The sequence below is a fragment of the Microcebus murinus genome, chromosome 2 (assembly GCF_040939455.1).
Source record: "Microcebus murinus isolate Inina chromosome 2, M.murinus_Inina_mat1.0, whole genome shotgun sequence".
NCBI lineage: Eukaryota > Metazoa > Chordata > Mammalia > Primates > Cheirogaleidae > Microcebus > Microcebus murinus.
The window spans coordinates 49,070,001-49,082,332 of NC_134105.1; the positions used below are offsets into that span (position 1 = coordinate 49,070,001).

At 43.2% G+C, this 12,332-nt stretch overlaps 1 long non-coding RNA gene across 3 annotated transcripts in view; it reads right to left on the reverse strand.

The window, feature by feature from the left end:
* The window catches only part of LOC142876835 (uncharacterized), a 12,362-nt gene extending 484 nt beyond the window's left edge, over positions 1–11,878 (reverse strand). The window contains exon 1 of one of the 3 annotated variants that reach the window (XR_012923649.1): positions 11,761–11,878. This is a non-coding gene — a long non-coding RNA (uncharacterized LOC142876835). Of the gene's footprint in view, positions 1–10,280; positions 10,332–10,494; positions 10,678–11,760 lie in introns of those variants that run through there. The other 2 variants (XR_012923648.1, XR_012923647.1) reach the window with 2 other exon arrangements.
* Positions 11,879–12,332: the final 454 nt, after the last annotated feature.

Genomic DNA, 12,332 nt, shown 5'->3' on the forward strand with positions numbered 1-12,332 from the left:
GGAGGGGAAGAAAGACGATCTTGCTCCTCATCTCAAAAGTGACCAAATATTCTGAGGTTGCCTTGCATGCTTCCCTTGCATATTTCCCCCTGGCTCCTCTCAGCCTCCAGGAGGAGAAAACCTTCTAAGACTATCAGAGTGACTCTGGTGAACAACACATACCTAACCCGAGTAATAATTGTAGAATCATTATCAATTATAACTCCAGCCAAATATGATTGTATGTTCAATTGGCTTGGCGTAGATAAATGTATGTTTGTGCAATAAATGCATCTGTCAAGATTGTTTTTTATGTTCTAAGCTGGATTTTCATTAAAGAAGTATTAATTTAAATTAAGCACCCTGAGATCTTTATTAGTAAAGTAATCAGCAGCAAATAAGCTGGTTAATCAGTTTATATATCCATATATATCTTTCAGAATCAATGTTTTCAATTGAGACCGTTGCCTAGTGGTTAGAATAAGACAGAGAGAAAACTCGCATGCAATACCTTTCATTTGCTAGGCTGCTGTCTGCCGCAGCCCTATTGGCGTCTCCGATGCAGTCATTGATGCATCTACGATGACTGTATAAAATGTGTTTAATTGGCATGAAAAAGCACTAACTGAGAGCTGGGGGGTTTCCATTATCTGGGTGGACGTCTTATTTACTTTAGTGGATCCTGGGAACAAGATGAAAGTGTATGAGAACTGAGGTGGGGGGTTGGTGCTTAAGCGGATGGGTTTTTCTGGCTGGTGGGGGGTGGCGGGCAGGGGAGCTTTACAATCATGTGGGCGAAGCCAAATGCAGCTCTGCAAAGCCCTGAGACTCCGTCACACCCTCAGGAGAAGGGCCAGTGGGACATTTTCCTAATTAGAATCTGCAGAATGCTGCTCGCCCGTTGTGAAACGGGCAAGTGCTGTGTGTCCTTACGTTTTAGAGGTTGCGTTTTTATACAGCTCATCTCTTCAGTGCAGCTCAAAAGCTGGGTGGAGGAGAAAGTATCATTTTTAACTTCAACCTCAAGTGACATAAAGGGAGAAGGGGTTGCTTCGCAAGAGGCACGGTGCGAATTTCTTCAGAACCCCTTGGGATACTGGACGTGCCATGGTGCTGTTCCTTTGGTGATTCCTGTAGTTCCCAGCTCCCAGCTGAGCAAATATTTAAGTCAATATTTCTGTTGATTGTTACATTACAAATTGTTCCATATCCCAGTGGTGGGAGTTCACGCCGATGCCAGCTGTGGAGTGACAGCACCTACATGCAATCCTCAGAGGTTCCCACACTCTGTGGGATTTGCCTTTTGAGATTGTTATTTAGTGCATCATTCTCATGTCCCAGTGTTAGGGACAAATGGATAGAGAAGAGGATGGCAATACAATTATTTTCATCCCATTGGATCCTGCAAGGAGAGGGCTTATCAACGTGTTTTAACTATAAGTGTGTTCCTGGAGTACAGTAATACCTTCATATGCTCATACTCACTTCTACCTCAACTTTCAGCCCAAGAATCTCTCAGAGAATGGGTCTAATCGACGAGCCATGCAAACCGTGGTTATTAAAAGCTGAGACAGGTGCATCAAGAGAATATATTTCTTACTTTCAAAATGCACTTCATTTGTATATATTTGTTAGGTTTGCAGCTAATGGAGAGCTTTGCAATGAAGTCTGGTGTCTACGGAAAGCATTTGAAAGCACTCTGTATCTGAAACTGGAATCTGCAAAGTTGAAAGCTTAAATGGACTGGTGAGTTGGGATCCCTCACCCTGAATACCAGGCTTCAGGGCACGTGTGGGCTGATGGACTCTGGGCAGATCGTGCCCTCATTTCTCCTTCTTGGGGATGAAGCTGGTGCTAACTTCACCCAAGCACTGGCTGTCATAATGCACAGCTCAGGATTTATGAGAAATATCATAGTTCTTTGGCAACAGGCACTAGTAGTAAAATAAGCCTTTTTGACCAAATTCATTATTGAAAGTTTTTTTTTTTAGTTGGAAATTTGAAGGGCGACAAAGAGTAGTAAAAAGGACGTTGGGTTTGCTGTACAGAATAATCCCACAGAGCCACCAGCCTTGATATTCGAGTGTGAAAACCACAAACCCTACCTTGTGCACATACCAAGTGGGATCCTGTGCAGAACTGGGTGGCCAGAGGTGGCACTTTAGGCAGTGGTGTTAATTCTTAGGGACTGTCCTCTCCTTGGCAAAGTGGATGGGGTGCTCTCTTCTCACCCCTACTCTTTTCCTTCCCACGGCTCCCTGAAACACCCACAGTGCCACTGGGCACTAAATCTCCCATAATTAGCACAGATGTTTGTACGAATATTTGTATAATACCACCATTTAATAGGTGACAAACATACCAAGTAATGTTCATATAATTATCCCATTTAATTTTCATAATTATCCTTTAACATGCAGACTTTTCTCATGGCTCATTTTACAGATGAGGAAACTAAGTCACCCTGTGGTTGAGTAATTTTCTCAAGATCCCACACACAGCAGCAGACAGCTGAGCCAGGCCTCACATTCAGTACTCTTTGACTTAAAAACTTAAGCATTGAGCCTTTACCCCTCTGTTGCCTACCAAATCCAGCTTGGTGAATTTAGCCAAGGCTAATAGTGTCAGTAGTATTGGCACAGGGTTAGCTCAGTGGCTCAGAATTGTCAAATATGATGGAAGGATCCCCACCCCCCATCACCACCCCACTCTAGCTTAGCTAAAAAGTCAGCTCCTGGGCCGGGCACAGTGGCTCATGCCTGTAATCCTAGCACTCTGGGAGGCCGAGGCAGGATGATCACTTGAAGCTAGGAATTGGACACAAGCCTGAGCAAGGGTGAGACCCCGTCTCTACAAAAAATAGAAAAATAAGCCAGGTGTGGTGGTGCATGCCTGTAGTCCCACCAACTTCAGAGGCTGAGGCAGGAGGATTGCTCGAGCCCAGGAGTTTGAGGTTGCAATGAGTTGTGATGACACCACTGCACTCTAGCGTGGGAGACAGAGAAAGACCCTGCCTAAAAAAAAAAAATACATATATATATATATATATATATATATATATATAGTCAGCTCCTTTGTGTCTGTGCTCTGCACTCGTTGTTAATGCTTCTTACCAGGTGGGCGAATCTTCACCCACAGCCACCAGTGTCTTGGGTTCAACCCCCACATTGTGACACCAGGCTGAGCACTGAGAAATCGAGCTGAGAGCCTGCTCGTTCCTCAGAGGAGTCACTGTCGCATGGAAGAGCACAGCCTGGGCAGGAAGCTCAGCTCTTCCACTTGTCAGCCACATAACTGTAGGCAGGTGACTTGACCTCACTGTGCCTCAGTTTCCTCATCTGTGAAAAGGAAAAAACAGCAGCATCTACTTCCTAGGGGCATTATGAGGATTGAATGAGTTAATATTTATTTGGTGCTTGGCGTGTGGTCAGGGCCACAGAAGACTTAGCTACTCTTGTCATGTAACTACGTTGCTGTGTAACTCTCACAGAAGAGGCCTTTAGACAATGATCTCAAACTTTTGGATCCATCCAGATGGTCAATTTGGGTAACCGGGACAAGGACAGATTGCTCCCCACTATTGCGAGGACTGAGTGGCTTATAGAACTGGCCTACCATTCTGAATTATCCAGACGTGCCCCAAGGATAAATGTTTGCCCACAAAACGGCACAATTCATATATTTGTAAGAAATATTCTCGTATTCATTCAACAAGAGCGCCTTGTGTTCTTGCTCTGAGTCAGGTACTAGAAACACAGAGCTGGCCGGGCGCGGTGGCTCACGCCTGTGATCCTAGCTCTCTGGGAGGCCGAGGCCGGCGGATCGTTTGAGCTCAGGAGTTTGAAACCAACCTGAGCAAGAGTGAGACCCCGTCTCTACTATAAATAGAAAGAAATTAATTGGCCAACTAACATATATAGAAAAAATTAGCTGGGCATGGTGGTGCATGCCTGTAGTCTCAGCTACTCGGGAGGCTGAGGCAGGAGGATCGCTTGAGCCCAGGAGTTTGAGGTTGCTGTGAGCTAGGCTGACGCCCCGGCACTCACTCCAGCCTGGGCAACAAAGTGAGACTCTGTCTCGAAAAAAAAAAGAAACCATCCTGCAAGAGCACGCCATCTCGATGGCAGCGACAGCCCGACTGCAACACAACACGCCAGGTGCAGCACATGCTTCAGTGGCAGCATGGGAAGGACGGCGGAGACTAAGTATTTTTGTACTGCGGGGTTAGGGGCAGTCATCGAAGGCTTCCCAGCCAAGTGACATTTGAGCCAGGGCTTGAAGAATGGGTTAGAATTTGTCTGTTAGAGGATGAGGGCTGGATACGGGCATCCGAACAGAAAGGACGTCTTGAAGACATGCGAGGAACTATAAAAATTTAGGCTGTGTCTGGGAAACATTCTATCCAGGGCTGTTTGGGGGTGCACTTTGGAGTAGAGCAGACAAGAAGAGAAGCAGGGCGTGAAAGGAAACGCTTGTTTCCCAGGGGGCGGAAAGCAACAATGCTTCACTTCTTTGGCTGCAGGCAACAGGAATGGACGCTGGCTGTGTAAGCAAATGGAGCCTTCCTAGGATTGATTTGGTCACCAACACTGGTGAAGGGAAGGCTGTCTTCTTCAGGCACTACCCCACTGTTTTCCTACCCCCGCCTTACTCTTTGCCTGGTCCAAAGCCCCAGGAGAGACAGTCGGATTGGATGAGCTCGGGTCACATGCTCACGTCTTGCTGTACTAGGTCGTGAAGGGAGAGACCTTGTGGGTAGAGCCTCCAGGGACCTCTTCGCTTCTAAGGTGGACAGTGAGCACACTAGAGGGCACCAAGGCTACACCTAATCGGGAAGAGTAATTTCCCAAAAGGAAATCACAGTGCAACTATTTGATGAGACAGACCCCAAATTACAGATGTCCATTATAAGTAATAATAACTTACGTTTATAACCCATCTGTCATATATTATGGTGAGTACATGCTTTACATGTGTATTTTATTTAATCCACATAATAACCCCTAGCAGTAGGTATACTCCCACTTCGTAGAATTGCAGTAATTATATCCCATTTTTACAAATGAAAAAACAATCACAGCTCAGAGAGGTTAGGTCACTTGCCCAAGGTTGCACAGCTAGTAAGCGAGCGAGCCAGAATTCAAATTCAGATGCCTTTGATGGCAAAGCTCTCAACCACTGCATGTTATACCTCCAAGTTTTCTGGTTAAATGAAAGCATCTGCAGGCTGGCACTGGCTCCCCACTGCCCGCCCTAGCCCTTCCTTCTGCCTTACCACCCTTGCATAGGTACGGTCCACCTGGGGGCTCCACAGATCCAGCTTATGCAAAGGAGCACAGACAAGCACCTGCCTTAGTTCCTCCACCTGTAGGTTGTGTGAACCAGCTGGGCAGCATCCTTTGAGCTCGGTCCCAAACCTAATCCCTCAAGCCCTTTGTGGGTGTCATATGGAGAACTCCAAAGCATTTAATTCCAAAGTGATTTACAATAATGCTTCCTCTTGAGCCCCCAAAATGGAGAGCTATACATCCACAGGGCGCCAAAGCATGTTGTTTTAATCAATGACCGAGCAAAAGCTTCTGCAATCCCTGTGGGCATATCTGCCCTCATTAAAAAAAAATTTTTTTATAAGAATTAAACTTACCTCAGAAGGTAGTGGGGATAAGTTTTCATCTAGTGGTAACGTCTCCCAATGTACTGGGCCTGCCATTTTCAAATCTATAAGCCACATAGTTAGCATAAGTAGAGAAAACTATTCATTTGTGTCATCTAGTCACTCAGTCATCCAGCAAGTCATTAATCTAGTCTGTATTATCTGGTGGCCTTATCTGCTTGTAAGTGTTCTTTTACTCTCAAAACAGTGCAAAGTAGGTATTAGGATCCTCGTTTTATAGACAAGAAAATGGAATCTCAGAAAAGTTAAGCAGCTAGCCTGAGGCCACACAGCTAGTAAGGGGCTGATTCGTGACCCTGTGTTCTGGATCATGAACACTAAGCAAATAGTCAAAGACCTCGATCTTGTTACACATTTTGATCAACAATAACTGCTCTGTACCAGTCTCCACAGACACCTTTCCTGTACTGTCCAGAAAGGCCCCATGCTGCCTGCCTCCTGGCAGGACAGGACACCTGGGAGTTTCAGCAAAAGGGAGGCTCTTACACTGATCTTTCTGTCTCCAGAACTGTCCTCTCCAACCTGTCTTCCACACTGGCCACAAGCAATATGTATAAAATGCTAAACCAATCATGCCACGTCAGAGCTTAACATCCTTCAGTGGCTCCCAAGTACCTTTGATAGAAAGTTCACATTCACCCAGAGTGCAAGACCCTTCATGATCTGGCCCTTGTCTACGTCGCCCGTCTCATCTTCCAAAACATCCCTCCAGTGCTTCCTTTATTCTAGCCATACAACTCTCCCAGCAACCTTGAAAGCCCAACATCTCTCTGTTCACTTGTTCTCTTTAGAACCCCCTTCCCTTCTCTGTCTGCTCGGCTAACTCCTATTCAACCTTCAAAACACAGCTCAAGTATCCCCCCTCTGAGAAGTTCCCAGCAGGATGATTGTGTCCATCCTCTGTGCTCCCTCTGAAGATTCCCATAGCATGCCAGGGGGGCTGTTACTCTGTAATGATGGAGATGACAGGAAGTTTTGGGGATATGCAGGACAGAAATCCCTGCTGAAAAAAGACTAAATAAACGAAAATAGATCTATCTCACATAAGGGCCATTTGTATGTAGACTGGGTTTCACCCGTGGTATAATCAGGGTTTCTACTTCAGTTCTCTGTAATTTTCTCAGATCTGCCCTCCCAAATGTGTTGGCTTTGTCCTCAGGCTAAGCTCTCCAATGGCAGCGAGACAGTCAATAATAGCAATTGGGACAACATTCATGGAAGGGAAGAGAGAGAATCTTCCTCCAGTTGTCCTTCCCTTTGGTGTGATGAGGCCAATTTAGGTCACCTGCTCGTATCTGGACCAATGACCATCACCAGTTAAAAAATAATTGGCTGAAGCCAGCATATCTGAACCAATCACAGGCAAGGGTGTGTGTAGGATTACCATGATTGGTTCAGCCCAGGATGGGACAGCTTCCCCTAAATGGCATAGCTTATGTAGAGGAGGGGTGGGTACCTGAATAAAAATGGAGTCCTGGCAGGGGGAGGAAGAGGGAGTGGAGGCTGCCTAAGCCACCACAGAGGCCACTTGGATAGGTACACACTTCTGTCCTCCCATAATACAATAAGCCTCCCGAGGACAAAGACTGTGATTTGTTTATCTTGGTATCCCATTGTCTAGCGCTATACCTTAAAAATCTTTGAAAAACAATGAGATGAGTAATTATTGTTAAAATATTGCTGGAGCCGAGGTTTATTCAGAGCAAATGCAAGCCTCAGGTTTGCATGGGGTAAAGAAGACAGGCATCATTTCTATCTGCTGGATCTCTGTTTGGTATATAAATTAGGCCTTTTTAAAAGACATGTTTCTGTCTGCCAGGCTTTAGAAACAGTGATCTGAGAGTCAGACATTTCCTATTAAAGTTTAAAAAACATAGCTTTAAGTCATACATTATATTGAACGCTTTCATATCTCATCTGATTCAGTAGGTTTTAAACCTCACAGAGGTCACATTTTGAAACAGTAGTCACTTTTTACAACATCTCCAAACATTAAATAAAAATAAAAATTATTATGAAGAATAGAGATGTCCATAGAGACCACTAACATGACACTCAGATATTATTATTATTAAGGACAGTATTATTTGGAGTCTGAAGGTTACAATGGCTGGCTCATCTCTAAGCTTCATTTTTTCTTTATTGAATTGAAAAAGGAAGGACAGAGTCTATGAATGCTCATTTGTTTCTTTTTTTGTTAAATCCTATTTAGAATAGGGGTTCTTAACCTGTGGCAACCTCAGGAATGATATGAATCCCTAAACCATATGCAGAACTTTGTGTGTGTCAATATTTTTCTCAAGAAGGATGGTAGTTTTTGTTATAATCTCCAAAGAGTTCTTGATCCACAAAAAGGTTAAGAACCACAGACATTGAAGGGAAATTCCCCCAAGACCTTGGTTGTCCCAATAACTGGGCTTTCACATAACAAACAAAAGCTATTCCCAGGGTCAGACTATTAACTTAGATTGGTTGCTTCCAGGAAATAGGTCATTGCTGGGTTTCTCTTAGGATGTTTTAACTTAGAGTTATAGAGTTCGTAGATACTTGAGATGAATGGGGCTCTGTGAGGAGAAATCGGCGAAGCAACTCCACAGCTCCACATCCGCCTGTGCCTACCCCCAGCCTTTCTCCAAGCCTCTCCTTTGGCTCGAAGAGCCTATCCTGACTTTCAAAACACATCATCACTAGCTCCCACGTTTATTGGAGACAATTTGTAATTTACCCAGCCAGTCTAGGGTCTGGCTAACATTTGTAAACAGAAATAAAGCTAGTGGTTTATTGTTCATCTCTGAAATCTTGCAATTTTGGTATGTCATCCCCTCAGCCATAATAGTTTTTTTTTTTTTTTTTTTTAAGGCTGTAATGAAAAAAAGTTCAGTGGTAAAAGGAAGGTAAAATCAGGAGGGAGTGTGTGTGCACGCAGGGGTGTATGTTCAAGGATGGCTTTGAAAAGCTGCTATATGGTTTTCCCCAGGGAAGAATGTGTCCAAGAAGGAGGATGTGTATTGTTGGTTATCTGCTTTTTCTTTGTTTCTCTTGTTTCAGCGTTCAGTCGCATTTTACTGCTCAGAACTTGAAGGATGCATTCAAACGTATGGAGCATGACATTTTAACTATCTCATCTCACCATGATTCATCTCAATTTACTTTCCTCCAAACTAGAGTCTTGAGAAAGCGCACCGTCTCCTGGTTCTCCAGTGGGTAGAAGACCATAAACGGCATTAAATGAGCCCAACCTCAGCTGACTTGTGAGCAAGTCTCACTCATTAGATCCTTATTGTTTTCCTAATGAGATGCTTTACTTTAGGCTGGGAACGTGTGGAACATTGGGAATAGCCTCTGCAGTGTATTGCTGGGTGTTCAATACAAACCAGCGGAGGCTGAATAACATGATGAATCAAACAATCCCAAAGGAAGGTGGTGACGTGCTGAACCCAACGGGGCCGGCAGATTCCTAACGCTTCTTGTTTGCAGCTTCTGTGCCCCAAACAGTTGCTTTGCCCCAGATGGTGCATTACCTGCAAAATGTTATCAGTCCCAGGGCCCAATATATGCCTACTGGAACATATTTTACTGTCTTCAGTTGACTTCCATTTTAGAGTTCAACCTCAACTGAACTTTGGTGGTAAAAAAATCAACTCTGTCTTCATTTGCTCTAGGAACCTCTGCTTCTTTGTAGAATGAATCGATAATGAGGTCATGAGCAAATATTATTAATGCCTTTTATTATTTATATGGATGTTAACATGTCCAATTGACACACAACTTTCTACCTCTCTAGTCTAACACTCATGACCCTTGGCACCTCCTTGTCACCCTCTCTCTCTGTGTGTCCATTCAGTTGCAGATACAGTGAAAGAATAATATATCACAAGCCATGACCCCTTGGCCTTTATGAATTATCTGTTTAGAAAGATGTGAAGCCACCTTTTATATCCACCATAATAGATACTTAGACATAGTGGATCAATAGTGGACAAGTTTGCTGGTTATAGTTAATGGGTACCAAAGGGACACTCTGGCAGTGACCTCTGACATTGTGGCTGACAAGAAATCTATAGAGCAAAAAATAAGGAAGACGGACAGTTTTTAAAGTTGTGAATGTAGATCTGTAGCAAATCATAATAATTTTCTCCTGGTGCAAATAATTCAGACTTGTAGGTGCAAACCCCTTAATTTAGACCCCTGAAGTAGGAATAGCAATCCATTGCTGTACTATTTTGGAAACGGCTATGGTGCCGGGCCTGACACGAGTCCATTTGTTATCCAAGGAGAACCAACTGAGATTGTTTTCCTGTCAAAGAGGACTTTTCTCTTTATGGAATGGGCTGTCATTTATAATTTTAAGCAGGCACGGATTTGTTAAACAGCCAGATGGTAATGGGTTTCTATAAGAAGATCCACAGACCCATAGCTCTGGAAAGAAATCGAGCTTGCGAGATATTTTAAAACCTAATGGGAACGGAATATTTTGGGTTTCTTGAAAAGATGGTTTCTGCCCTGCGCATCGTCAAGGGAATTTAAACAATAAATCCGTTGTTGTGTGTCTGAGAGTCTGTTTGAGGCAATTATATTTTCATTATGGAGTTGATCTTAGGGAAATCCACCGGGGTGCCAAGCCCACCTTTTTTTGTCATTGCATGAACGTTAAAACGGTGGGCAAGCAGGTTTAAAAAGAGTCAGGGAAACAGAGCTAATTTGTGCATGGGCTTTGAAGAGAGCAGGATGCAGCATTCTGCCGGGCAGAGAAATTAAATATACATGGCATCCAGTCCAAAGGCGAGAGGGCAGGGATGTGAGTGCAAAGCCCTTTTCACTCCAGTCCGCAGTGTACATACCGTATTATGATGTCACACTCCAGTAGTGTTGCTCTCAAGTCCCAGTGGTCTCCTGCTGCTAAGCACCATTGAAAACACATTTGTCCTGACTGTTCTCTTCCTTTTATCCCCCTCTCATCTGTGCAAGATGAATCACTCCTGGATCCAGACTGACTCTGAGGGCAGAGCCGGGTCCTGACGAGGTAGCCTGCCTCCTATGGCTTAAACATTTTAATTAATTTCAACACTAATGCCCAAATGAGAGTTAATCACTCTGCCGCAGTGCTTTCTAATTTACTAAGTTTATTCATTAAAACTTTCCTTACTGAACTTTGATTGAATGTCATGCTTTTTTGGAGGCCTTTCAAACTGCCTTAAGGGGTTTTAAAGTGATATCTTGGGCAGCTGCTGAAAGCCTTCAGTGTTTGCTTAAAGAAAAGAATGGGGAAACTCTGATCAGCAAGAAATCTTCTCTGTGCTGAACAAGGAAACTTTTGGGCAGCAAGAGGCTTGTAAAAGCAGGTTTGTGTTTAAGCAATACATAAAAAAGTAAGGGAAACCTAAGTATCTAATAAAAGAAATAAAATCAATCACCTAATACTTGGCAAAACGTGGAAATACATTTCATGGTAAGATGCAGCCATCCTTTAAAAACCAACAGAACGATAGCAGCAGTTTGTATTAATGTGGAGGGAGATTTTCATAATGTGTTTGCCAACCTAATTATTTTGGAATCAATGCAATAAAAATCTTAGTACGCAGTTTTGCCTATTAATTGCTAGTTCCTAAATTTCTACTAAGAGATATTGTTTCAATGAAGGCTCTTATTTACAATTAGCTCAAGAAAAATGCAATCCTTACCTCTCTAATTAACAGTCTTTAATACTTGGGGACCCAAACACCCCATACTGTCTGTCACATGATGGCAGCTCTCAGGCTGACATCCAAAATACATGGAATTGCTTTTTCAGAAATTGACAATGTTAGTGTCTTTAGGAATGTGCTTCCTCCCTGTTCCTTCCTCTCTAGTCTCCTTTCCCCACTCCTAGTCAGAAAAATATTTGTAAAGGTCAGTAAAAATTTTGATAATTTGGGAGGAAAAATTCAAGTCAGAGTTATTAATGAAAGCACCACTTCTAAGATGCCATGAATCAAAATATAAGTTTTCATATTCATTTCTATGTTCTATAAATACTGCTCAGTGTTATGCAACAAGATACGACAAACTCATTTTTAAAAAGTATTTTTAACTTCAGGGAGCAAAAAAGGTTACCCATTCCATTCTACCTTGAAAAATGAAGCCTGATGGGGAAGAGCTCCCCTTCTCACTTGCAGGGGGCCGGGCTTGTCACTATGAGTTGGCTCATAGAATATTCCTGCTCTCCAGGCTCTTGAAAGATCTCTTTAGCAGAATCTTCTCTGCGGATATTTAATCCCTGTGTCTACCAAAACACAGACCAAGAGAAGAATATTTCAGGACAGGAAAGAGAGCATGATAGCAAAGCATCCAAGAGGTGGGATCAGGCATCCTGGCTTGGAGTCTTCATTTTGCTATTTCTTAGCTGTTATGACCTTGAACAAGTTATGTAACCTCCCTAGGCTTGGTTTCCTCAGCTACAAAATTGAGCTATTATTATAGTTTTGTAGTATGATTGTAGTACTATTGTAGTAGCCATCTCATAGGACTTTTGTGACAATTAATAGCTAATGTATATGTAGCACTTGCTCCAGTAAAGTGGCACTTAAAGGTACCAAACATCGTTTACTCCTCAGCCCAACTTCAATAATCAGTAATATTATTATCCCCAATTTACAGGTAAGGAAACTGAGTCACAGGCAGGCAAAGTAACTTTCCTAAA